The sequence below is a fragment of the Lissotriton helveticus genome, chromosome 8 (assembly GCF_964261635.1).
Source record: "Lissotriton helveticus chromosome 8, aLisHel1.1, whole genome shotgun sequence".
Lineage (NCBI taxonomy): Eukaryota > Metazoa > Chordata > Amphibia > Caudata > Salamandridae > Lissotriton > Lissotriton helveticus.
In genome coordinates, this window is record NC_136069.1 from 242,150,225 (window position 1) to 242,162,921 (window position 12,697).

At 39.1% G+C, this 12,697-nt stretch overlaps 1 long non-coding RNA gene across 1 annotated transcript in view; it reads left to right on the forward strand.

Annotated features, from left to right (window-relative positions):
* LOC144772567 (uncharacterized) overlaps positions 1 to 12,697 on the forward strand; it is an 858,949-nt gene that overhangs the window by 608,064 nt on the left and 238,188 nt on the right. The window contains exon 3 of the long non-coding RNA XR_013599804.1: positions 5,385 to 5,510. This is a non-coding gene — a long non-coding RNA (uncharacterized LOC144772567). The remainder of the gene's footprint in view (positions 1 to 5,384; positions 5,511 to 12,697) is intronic.

Genomic DNA, 12,697 nt, shown 5'->3' on the forward strand with positions numbered 1-12,697 from the left:
TCACCGCAGCGTTGCGCTGCAGCCGGCTACCATCACCAATAAGAACTCCGGATTCAGCAAGTCCGAGGGCTCGACGATGAGCTCATTGACTAGGCAAAAGAACCAAGAAAAAGTCTGAAGGAAAACTTTTGATGCTTTATGTTTTTTGGCACAATTTTTGCTTTATCTTTAAAAAGTCATATCTCTGGTTCCCTACTTTGTATGTTTGTTGTTTTGGTGTCATTTAAAAGATAAACATATTCTCTACTTCTATACATTGCTGTTGGATTTTTATTGAGTTGTGTCTTTTGATTTTTTATTCTTTTGAAGGTATTAAATGCTTTACTCATACCTGTCTCCTAAGTTATGCCTTACTGCTCATTTGCTAAGCATACCACAGCTAGAGGAAGGCTTGACTGGATCTATTTAGTGATTGTGGTATTATTGCTAGTTGATGGTGAATACCCCCACCTATCAACAGCCCATTTTCCTACAGCTTTCAACAGATTAAAAATTAGTTTTTATGTAAGCTTTGGTTTTAGTTCTAGTTAGGTCAACTGTGAAATAAAAACAATGTTTCTTTTGATGGGCATTTGGCTGCAGGAGTATATTGTTTTTAAGCAGTAGTAATAATCAGAATTTGTAATTGCAAAATTAAAGTTATAGATCTAGTCTAAGTGGCCAATACTATATAGATGATTATTATGTCAAAGGGAATATACTTCAAAATCTACTACACAAATATTTTCCGTGATTAGAATATGATCATTGATGAAGCAAAAAACAACAACCAGAACAATGTAGGAGAAAAGACTCAGCAAGCTATTAATCTGTTGTGTTTGAAGTAAAAGTTTTGAATAACAGCATGGTTAATTTTGACTTTCATCTTTCAAAGTTCAACAAACTGAATACAATTTTGTATGGGTTTAATAATGATGTATAAAAGTACTTACGTGCAAAAACTTCTGTAAAAATACTTTATTTCCGATAAGTTGTAACATGTAACGTAATATATGCAATAATATAGTAATGCTAAGGAAGAGGGCTGCAAAGGGCAGAATGTAGGCTCAAGAGGCCTCTGAAAGTTACTTGTTTTTATTAGTGTTTCCACAACTTTGGTGTCACCAGTTGTAAAAGTAAAAAAAATGTTGCTTCCTTTGTTCCTCATCAAATCTTATTTGAAAAGTTAATAAAAACTGAGTTGCAGTGTGAACTGTCTAAAATGTTCATGGTTTGTATTTTGCAAAAGCTCATTTTTATTTTACAGTGTTTCATATTAGGCAATAGGAAAAAAAGCAGTGAAAGGTTTTCACTTTAATTACAATTCTATTATAACTGTTGAACTTTTTTTCCATAGTTTCTGTTATTTTACAAACTTTGGAAAATGTTTTTTTTATATTTCAAATGTCTGCCGAAAACTAATGAGTGCAAAAACAACAATTGATGGACAGACTGGAGAACAATGTCATACATTTACCACAGTACAGAGATCTGGGCCTAAATCCATTGTTTTTTTGCTCACCATGCCATTCCAGTTTGAACCCAGCCCGATGCAAATCAGTCTTGACCCTGTGCCCCAAGACTGTCTGAACTGGGGTGGCAGAGTGAGCTAAAGAATGATGATGAATTAAACCCAGATCAGTTGACTGGGTGTGAGTGCTTGCAATGTTCAACACTCCGTCCATCATCCCCTTTGGTTTTGCTTTGGTCGCCCTAAGTTGGCAGGGTATGCCCAGACGTGGGTCCCTTGCTCACTTTGCCACTGGATTCAAGCTTGCCTGGCTGATGACGGCTGATTAGCCAGAAACCGGTCCCAGGATGCTTGTTTCTGGTCCAGGGAAGACATGGCTTGGCAGTTCGGGCTCAACTGTTCCCATGAGGCACAGGGTCAGACTGATTTGCATATGGCCATGTCTGAACTGGGGTGGCGGAGTGAGCTAAAGAATGATGATGGATTAAACCCAGATCAGTTGACTGGGGGTGAGTGCTTGCAATGTTCCACACTCTGTCCATCATCCCCTTTGGTTTTGCAAAGCTAATGAGGGCATTTTATGTTAGTATTGCTATAACAAGTGTGTTTCTCTACATATTCCCTGTCATTACATATTGTAAACAATGTAAGAGATACACTCTAACATTTGGGGACGTCCAAACGTAACGATGATTACAATATCACAATTGCTCTATATGCTTCTACAGTTTGTGATTTTTTTAAAAACTTTTGATAATGTTTTCTATTTTCTAGCATCTGTACACAAGTATTTGTCATTTTGTGATATAAGCATATATTACAACAGTTTATTTCACTAAAACATTAAATGTGGGCAGGGAAAGAAGGTGATAATAGAGGGTATAAACACCTGGGTTAATATTTTTCTCATTCACTGCTCGTGAGTATATTTTGCGCATAATACCCACTACCAGCCGCGGCCCGTGGAGGGTGTTTTGGTGGGTCAGAGAGGCGGGTTGGGGGAGGGGCAGGGCGGGGGGTGCTAAAAACCGGAGTAAGGTTATTTGAAGGTAAGTAAACAATTTAATTAATAAAACGAATTTCGTAGCGCGCCCTGCTTCACAAAATGTGATGCAGGGTGCGCTATGAAATTCGTTTTATTTATTACATTGTTTACTTACCTTCAATTATCCATACACCGGTTTTTAGCACCCCCCATCCCCTCCCCCGCCCCGCCTCTGCCCCACCGAAAGTTCCTCCACGGGCCGTGGCTGCCCACTACTCCAATAGCGTCAAAGAATAATTTGGTATTTCAATTTAATTAGGAGTTCCTGACTTGCTTGGAAAGTGCAAGATGCATTTTAATTATGACATTCTACAGTCAAAAATCTTCCTCGAGCATTTCATCAAATATAAAACCGAGTGATTTTTTTAAACATAAATGAGGCCACATCACCATTTGTCAAAAAGTGAATCTACCCATGGGTTCTGCATAAACTTTGTTTAAGGGTTCCCAATCATTCTTTGTCTACAGGTTCTGTACAGGTTACCAGGTTCTGCAGGGGAATTAATAGCTTGTTGAAGTAGAAAAGCTAATACTCTTTTAATTTACTAATATTTGTACTGGGTGTGAGTTAAAATAAGTGTCCTATACATTGTGCGTGGAGTGAGAGAAACAGAGAGAGAGAGAGAGAGTGTGTTAGCCAAGCATCCTTAAATGGGTAGAGGCTAACCTTTCTTCTTCTCTTCATCTTTCACCTCCCCGCTTCAACCTAGTGCAGCAAAAACCACAAAAACATGCAGCAAGAAACAGTATTGTAAACTCAGTCATGGATGTTGCTTTTGCACGGAATGTATGAACACCATTCTGAAGTATACTTTCTGCTTTTTAAAATACTAAAATCAAAATTAGACAAAAATGAATTTAAGAGGTACTACTAGCACCAATAAGAAACGATGGGCCTGATTACAATGTCAAGCGGAAAGCCATCAGACAGCAAGTCGGAGGCTTTCCGCCTGACATAAATGGTTTTCCTCTTACCGCTGCAGTACAATACATGCAGTCAGAGGGAACCCTGTGGGGGGATTCCGCTTTTCTTACGATGGGAACAAGGAGCCTGTCGGGGCGGCAGGTAGAATGTTAATCTCATAATGATAGACAGCCTCCACTATGCTGTCGGGATTATGATGTCGCTTTCCATCTGCCCTTTCATGTTGCGTCCGTCTGCCATGAAAAGGCAGGTGGAAAGTTACTTTGGGGAGCCCCAGCAGGCCCCCTTTCCCATTAGGCCTCCACCAAAGCCCCCTAAAAAAAACCTGCACCGTGTGGCAGGCACCTCATGGTTTGCAAACTCCATTTTATGAGTGTAGCTTGTGCTGCACGCCTTTTCTGCCCACCGCACAAGCTGCACTTGTAAAATGGATGTTTCCAATCGCCCATAGGGCGGCTGCCTCCAAATACACCAGGTGGAACCTCTGACCTATGGTCGGGTGGATCTATTCCTCCATGATGTTGGTCAGTCACTCGTCCGACCGACATCATAATTCGGGCAATAATATTTAATATTTTGCTAGACACCATGAGTAATTTGAAGGTCTAGGAAAGTCAGATGTAGTAGTACGCAAGAACATCAAGAGCACTGGAAGGCTACTACCATCATGACAGTCACATATTATGGCAACATAGGACAATACCTTGGATCAATTAGGGTACAACAACAGGGGGAATTCACTAGGGAAAGATCTTGCCATACAAACCTAAAAGAACTTTCTAACTTGGTTGTTTAACAGGAATAAATATATTTGAGGGAGGGTAAAGTGTTCACACCACTTTAAAGTTTTAATCTAGCAATGCCAGTAAAGCCTCTGATTCTCTTCATACAGACCTGTCACATGCAGGTTGAACAGATGTGATTTAGAAGCTAAGTCTAAGATGTATGCTATAAAAGGAATGTGATACATTTAAAAAGTATACAGTATTTTGATAAAACGTTGGTTACATGTACAATGATAAGGAATTGCTTTTGGATCTGATGCTGCCAAATGCATTCATAAGAGGGCAAGCAGAAAAGTAAGCAGGTAAGGTGTGCAGATTATGCACACATCTGTCATTGAGGTGATATATCAGTTGCAAAGACAAAAATAGGTGTGGCTTAAATATCAACAATAATATTTTTCATTATTATTATTATTGATATCATTATTGTTATTTTTGATGTTCTAGTCAATAGTATAGTTGCTCTCGTTTTCGTTTTTGCTGTAGTGTTGGGCGTTTACAGGTCATTTTTATATAGAGATTGCTATACATATTTGAAACTAGTCTTCACAGCATTCTGTAATATTAGCTATCTCAGGCCCAAACATATGGAACCCCAAATTGACCTTCAATATATAAATACAGGCCTTCCATTGCAGCACTTTTACACGAACGTAGGACTTCACACAAATGAATAATTCTAACCCCAATTGTAACAATTTATATTCAAAACAAAGATCCATATTTAGACAGATAATTTAATTATATTGAGTAGTTGCTCAGGTTACCACGTTTTAGCAGAAAATATGCACTTGGACGTATTAAATGATCGATTAGCTGTTGATTTCAGCCAGCGTTTAAAAAAAGAGCTATCTTTACCCAGTCCTGAACACTAACAATCTGCAGCATCAAGCATTCGAAAATGTTCCTTTGTTATATTATGTCTGCTTGAACTTTGAGACCTAATGTGGCATCATTTGTGAACTGGCCTCTTTCATGTTACAATTTTTCATAAACTTTCACAACGGTGGACGGTGTTTACTGCTTTAGTAAGGGATGGCAATTTTCCACCCAGGTAATTGCAATGAAGAGTAATTGTACCTCATTTTCTGTTATGAAGCCTAAGCTCTATAAACGATTATGTGCACAAACAAAAATTACATACTCCTGTCACAAAGCTGCTCTTTTATATTTCAAAAGGTAAACGAGGGAGAAAAATGAAAAATAGGACTCTCTGATCACAACTGAGGGCGGATTCTGAAATTAAACTGGACTTGCACCTACAATTCTTGCTTTAAGAAGACAGGGAGGTTGGACAAGTAAAAGGTATGATTTTATTATTTATGTACTATTGCCTGTACATTTTATGCCATGTATACCAGCAGCCAAGCATTGAGCTCTGTAAAGGTGATAGCTGCTTCAAACAGACTTATCTGTCTGAATATAATAGTGAGACCAGCTTCACATACTATACTACATCTGCCAATCATGTTTTGATCTAACAAAAGCTTAGCCTTTGAAAATTGGTGTTAAAAATAGGTTCAGTGAGCCTTTGCTCAATTTAGTTTAGAAATCTGGATTAACTGAGTGTGTTTCTCGGGTGGATCAGTGTTTGCTTTGGCCTTCTGCGATGAAAGCCATCTGGATGTTGAATCGTGTCGTGATGTGTGTTGCGTTTCATGATGAAACACAAAATAGAGTTGCTGAATTGTTTCATGTTTTTATCTTATACAAACTTTGAAACGTAAGCTCTGAGAATAAGTTTTACTTCCTTAGGGTTAATCTTGAATCTTGTTATAGTAAATTCACAAATATCTGATAGTGTTATCATGGAAACTCACTTATGGATATTTATTTTTATATCTTGTGTTTGAAGCAAACTTTGACTTTCTTACAATTCAAACAAAATCCCAAGAGTAGTCCTGAGAAGTAGACACAGTTGCAGCTCCAGATGAGTAATAACATGGTAACTATTTACTTATTCCTAAATGTAACAAGCTTTTATTACCTACCACTTTCGTTGTGGAAAACTATCTGTAAATGTTTTGTAAACACCCACAAATATGACCCTACTCCATTTTAGTTGCCTGAAATTGCACCAACGTCAAATGCACCACTGGTGTGTTCTGGTGTCTTGTATTTTTTTGTGCATTTTAGACAAACAATTTTGAAATTCAAATCACCAATATCCACAGCCCTATTTTGAACATTTTCAGTAATTGCATTTTTATATTTTTCTTTTTTGTACTAAATACATTTATTTTTTTATGTTTGGTTTTCTGAGATAAATTTTCTTTGGTACTTATTCACTACTTAACTTGACTTTCTCTTTGGAAAAGCCTGCTGCTATGGACATGGCTACCGTATGGTTGAGGTTCTCTCACTGAAACTGTGTTTTAACCTAGCAAGATGAAATATTATTAGTTTGGTGGGGTCCATAATCCCAAATGAATAATCGAGTAGCTCACAATTTCCACACAAGCACACATGATTGGGGAGTGAATCAAACAATAATTAAAAAATTCAAATTATATATGTATTTAAGATGAATTTTAAAAAATTGTCATAGTATTGGAAGAGTTAACTAATATATACAGAATTTCATCAGCCCTGCCAGTGACTGCACCCATGTGTTGCTGAAATCAAACAATATCCCTCTATTCGAAAAATTGTGTGTGCATACGAAAATATTAATCTCAATTACAACATAAAAATAATATATAAAGATAAGTTACTATTAACATCAACGTATATTATAGCAGTATCTTGTAAACAAACTAGATCCATTAGCATGCCACTACATGAAAACATCTACAGGAGTACAGTATTAACCAAACATGTTCTGTTCACGATTCCTGTGAAATCTGAAGTAGTAAAAAAGAAGAAAAATATTTCGAGATAAACAATTACAACTTTTTAACTACTCAGATTTGAAATGGAGGAGTAGATATAGGTTTTCATATACTGAACCCACACCCCTTATAATGTATAAGCATGGGGTAAAGTGTTCAAGAATGTACGAATTAAGGATATTACAAGTCAGAGAGGAGTACCATTGCCATTTAAGGGCAAGGACTGTAGTGACTTGATATATCATTTTTAATGTACAATTCGCTGTACTTTATTTTTTGCACTGTATGGCATTCAGACCTGCAAAATAATGAAGTGTTATGTGTGACGCTATTAACCACGTCTGTTCATTTATGGGAAAACACTTTTACCATTTTGGGACTTGTGGGTTTTCCAACTATAGGTATTAGTCCACAAGAACAAGTGCCAGAACGCCATGTGGTGTTGAATTGAAAGCCAGCACTATCGGGCTGAAGGTGTCCATGTAACATAAGGTCTCTTGGCATCTATGATACATAGGGGAGAGGCGGTAAAAGGAAAGCATCAGAGATTTGAAGACAGAAACTGCTATCTCTCATGTCATCCCTCGTATGCTCCTTTGTAAAAAAACACTTCTCTACAGGCATGGTCAAATAAGTGAAACTGAACTTTTGACTCATGTCTGGGAGATATTCAATGTGGCTCTATTTCTTCTCAGATGTTGACCTTAGCATGCAGGTTAAATTTGGTTCTAACTGTCAGGATATGATGAAACCTGTACAAAAAGTACAAAAATGCTCAGTGCAAATTCCTGCAATATAAATTGGATGAATGGTGTGGGTGTGGCGAAGCGCAACTGCATATCACCTTGTCATAGTCAGAGCTTCACATAGAACATGTGGACAGACACTGTGAAGACATTGTGATGTTATTTTCATATTTAACCCTTTTCACAATGTACTTGTAATAAAAGATTTTTACTCCTTTATACACAGAAAACAGTCTACCTCGTATCATTCTTGCCATTAACTGGCTCGCTGTACACTTTAAAGAAAATGCCTGACGCCAAAGAGTTCAATGATTAAACAGAACAGGGTTGTACAAAACAGGTTTAGGAGGAACACACCCATGTCAGGTGTTCGGGGTATTCAAATAAGATAGACTTCTATCCAATTTCTACAAATGGAAATCATTTACATAGTCTGTACTTAAAGTGAAAATCTGTCCCTTTGGGTTGTACTGTGTACGCCCATGAATCAAAGGAAACCTGACCCCCTATATAATCTCAGATTATAGTGCAAAGGGACATGAATAACCTGTTTTTGATTTCATAAGGTACTTTTTTACTTAGAAAACATTATCCTCTCTAGTATGTGTTATGTGAGGTGATGTTCATGTTCCCCTCATTACGTTAGTAGTATTGAGAACGTGAACATCATATGCCCAAATTAAGTGTTGAAAATCCATCTGGAGTTTTAGCCAGAAGGGTTCCCTTTTCAGGCCCCTGCTTTGGACTCCAAGGGAAGGGCTTTCATTGCAGCCACAGATATATGTTTTAAAACTTCAGTTACACAAGGCATGCCATTTGTATTTCATGTCAACGAAAGTTAAATTGAAAGCAGTCAGACTCTAAACGCTGTAGCAACTTTCAGGATGAATGATGCTCAGCACCCCAAGCACTGATTGCAAAGGGAGAGGTAATGTAGGGAAAGGAAGACTCTCCCTAGTGGATCACTGCTCTGCTAATAAACCGCCAAAGGGTAAGGCCCAAATAGGGATTCCCCACTAGACATCAGAGATGCATCTGAGGGCGTGAGCGTCCCCTCTAGACATAGTCAGTTGCTCTCCTCAATGGGGGGCCAGCAGAGTCTTCCCCCCCCCTCCCAGGGAGGGAAATATGAGATTTGTCCCAAAGCCCACCAGACATCAGAAATGCAACAACTAAAAAAGGAATGGAGTGGTAAGGCTTGCCAATTCTGGCATCAGGCTTTCCCTACCATGGCCGGGCTCAAGACAGTCTTTCTTCCCTCTTGAAGTGAGTATAGAGCTCTTATTCCAAGTTAGTCCTCAAGGGACCAGAACCCTCAGTAGAGAACAGGCACGTCTGGGAAAAAACAATAAGATGGGGGGCTGGGAGGGGGCGGTCTGTTCTGGCATTGATCTGATTCCCTGTTCATGGATCCAAAGCAGCCTTTTTGCTCCTCGGAGGGGTAGATTAGGATGTTTCCTCCAATTTGCCCCACAGAGGGTCAGAAAGCCATTAGACAACAGAGAACGAATAAAGAAAGAAAACAGCGTGGGTGGAGGGGACCAGCTGGTCCTAGCAACAGGCTGCCCCTTCTGCACAGGCACTAGACTGTCATTCTGTCCTGATGGTAGCTGATTGAGGGGTTTACCCCAATCTGCTCACCCCATGGAGCAGAAAACTCACTAAAAATGGAGAGGGATGGAGGCTGGCTCATTGTGTCATCTGGCTGCCCTGCCACGCCACGTCCCAAGGTCTTTCTGCTCTCTTGGAGCCCAAAGAGCAAACACTGCAACCATTTCTCATGGGAAAGGGGAAACTCTGGATTTCTTTAGGCATAGTTTTGACATATTGGCCAGCACAGAGTGAGCAAACCCACCCATTCTCCTCCCCTGGGGCGTGGGGGGAGGTGCAGAGAGACTAACGGATGCCTCGGGTGGTTCCCCACACCATTGATTTTTTGGATACCAATCTTCGGTGTCTGACCTGGCTCCAGGATGTCCAAGGAAAGCTTAAGACTGGTAGGGTTGCATGAATTCTCCAGCCATTCCCTATGGATGGTGAGAGGAATGTGAGTGTTTTCTGACATAGGTATGACGTTTGCAAGGTCTTCTGGGTACAACATGCAGTGGTATCTATGCATGCCACACACCCGGGACTCACCTAGGTATCTATTTTTCAGAAATGTCTGGAGTTGGTAGATTTCTCTGGTTGCTTTCTTATCCTCGCTTAAAAAACCACAGATGTTCACATCCTTAGAATGACTGAAATTCAAAGGCCAAAATGTTGATGTTTCAATGTTGCATTTTGGGGGCTTTCCTATCACAGGTGCTGGTCCAGAAATATTTTTATTTTAATCAGTTCAACCCGTAACTTACAAGAGCAGTGTCCAACTCCACGCTTTGTTTTTCTTCAGGCAAATGTATCTTGGCCAGCGTTTAAAATGGAACAGAAGTCAAAATCATATAAATAAACCTTATCTATTAAGTCAATGATGAGAATGTTAAATTAGTATGAAAACCTTTATTTATTGGTAAACATTTAGTATATTGTTTTGGTCTCTTTATTCAATAAGTAAATTAAATACAGAAATATCAAGAAAATCATGGTTAGAATCAATCAAGACAATTACATCATATTCGATAAAGGAATGAAGTCCCTATCCTACTCTAGCAGATCCAAACCTACCAGAACCAATAAAGAGTCCTTTTAGAAGAGAGAGAGATTCAAAGGAGAATTGAAATAGAATCAGATTGTATTTGAACTACTCATGAAGGGTGGTTCTAGTAACTCGTCTGAGTCTCTTCTCTCAAAGTAGTAGGTGACAGAAATCACTCTCAGCAGCTCACAGCAAAGGGGGCAAAAAGTGCTATGGGAGAAAAGAAGAATGGTCACAAAAGAATATCCTGTACCAGATTTGGGCAGCAAAAAGCTCTTACCTGATCTAACTAGGAAAAAGTGTATTATAACCACAAAAACATATGTAACAGTGCATGTTGGTGTTATAATGAGGAAGGACCGTCCAATGGTCTGCTGCTTCTTCCTTTGTTCCCACAGTAAACATACTGAGTCAGCAAGGTGCTATCTACAGGTGATCAACTTAGATGCTAACTATTCATAAGCATTAGATTCACTCTGAGTTCCCACGAGAACCCTGCAGTCATTAGCTAGTCTGAGAAATGTGGATTATGTATTTATTTCAGATAGCATTGGTCAGTATTTCCTAAAAATAATGAATATATTTAAGAAGAAATTTAACAGAAAAGAAAAGAAATTGTAGAGAAAATAAATGAGGCCTAGTCTGTCCTAGCAATTTAATTTACGATAGAGATAGGCGGCAAAAACAAAAATCATGCTACACGTTAATTTACACGTTTAAGTAAAAGCATGTTTTCCTACATTTTAATCTCTAAGTATTTTCATGTTAATGTCTTGTGTAAATGATGACACTTATTTTAAGCAAAATGTACCTGCTCTGTCACAGGCAATATGCCACCAATTTGTGTAAAGATTTTATCGAGACAAGTCTGAGAATACAAGTGGTAGGACATTGGTCAGTGCCCACAGATACTGGATCTTTCAATCACAGAATGTGAAAAAATCCTGTGATTTTATCCAAAGTTTGATGAGTACAACTCATTCTGGATAGGAAAATATAGAGGAGTCTTTACTGGCTGGTTGCCAAGTTTTCAGAATTGACCTTGGGCTTAAATACCACAGCAACCCACATTGCTGGAGCGATTGAAATTAAAAAGTAAAATCTTAATGTTTCTGTGTTGCATTTTGAGACCTTTCCTTTCATGAGTGATAAACCCAGCCACACAAGTGAGATAACGATCTTACAGACGGAAGTAGGAACACTGGGTGAGAGGACTTTTGTCAACCTCCTCGTATTCCCCACAGAAATGAGAGACTCGTCCAGCATTTTAACCTAAGTTTGGCCTTTGCAGGGCATTCTGACTAAGAAAAATAATTGGATTCATATGAGATATAATACTCTTGACTTCCCGGGATGTCAACTTTTTTCAAATGTCTGTAGATGGTAGGTTAACTTGTGTGCCGTCCAACCCCAGATCAAAAACCTTAGTTACCCCACCCCAAGAAAGGATGTGAAGAGTGGGAATGGAGGCTGGTAGGTTATTCGCTATTATCTAGTGGATTTCTCTACATGTTTGTCTTCTAAACATAAGGCAGTGTACAAAAAGGAACACATTTTGTAAAATGCCTTCAGAATCATCTGATATTATGGGTAACTCCAAAATCAGACAGGTAGGAATTGTATTCCTCAATTTAGATTCTGGGGCAAATTTCAAAAGTCCACAGCTTTGCTTCATGCCCAGTTTTTAGTCATTAGATTTTACCTTATGGATGATGCATAGGTGAAACAAACAAGTTACTTACTTTAAGTAATGCCTTATCTGGAAGAGACATGATCTAGCCGTAAATTCCTTACCTTTGAATTTCCAAGGCATCAGACTGGATCTGGAATATTTTTCTTCAGGAAATCCCCCTGCGTACCGGTAGGTAGCGTCGGTCAGCTCCACGGGGCTTCGTCCACCACAGAAATTATATCTGCGTCACCTATATAGGCGCGCTGACGTCAGTTACTTTTTCACAACATTCCCCACCAGAAGCGCGGAGCCATGAAGTGTTCTGAAATTGTTGTGTAGGAAAACAAGGGCCCAGAAAGGGATCAGCCCTGACCCTAGAAACCTGTCTGAAGTGCTGGGAGGATGGGTGGGTTGGTAAGGAATCTGCGGCTAGATCATATCTCTATCAGATAAGGTGTTACCGAAGGTGAGTAACTTGTTCATCTGATTGAGACATCTAGCCGCAGATTATTTACCTTTGAATAGATATCCAAGCAATACCATCCCCAGAGGATGGAATGCACACTAGTTAGACTAGAAAATCCAGCAGGACTGAAAATCTGTCAGTA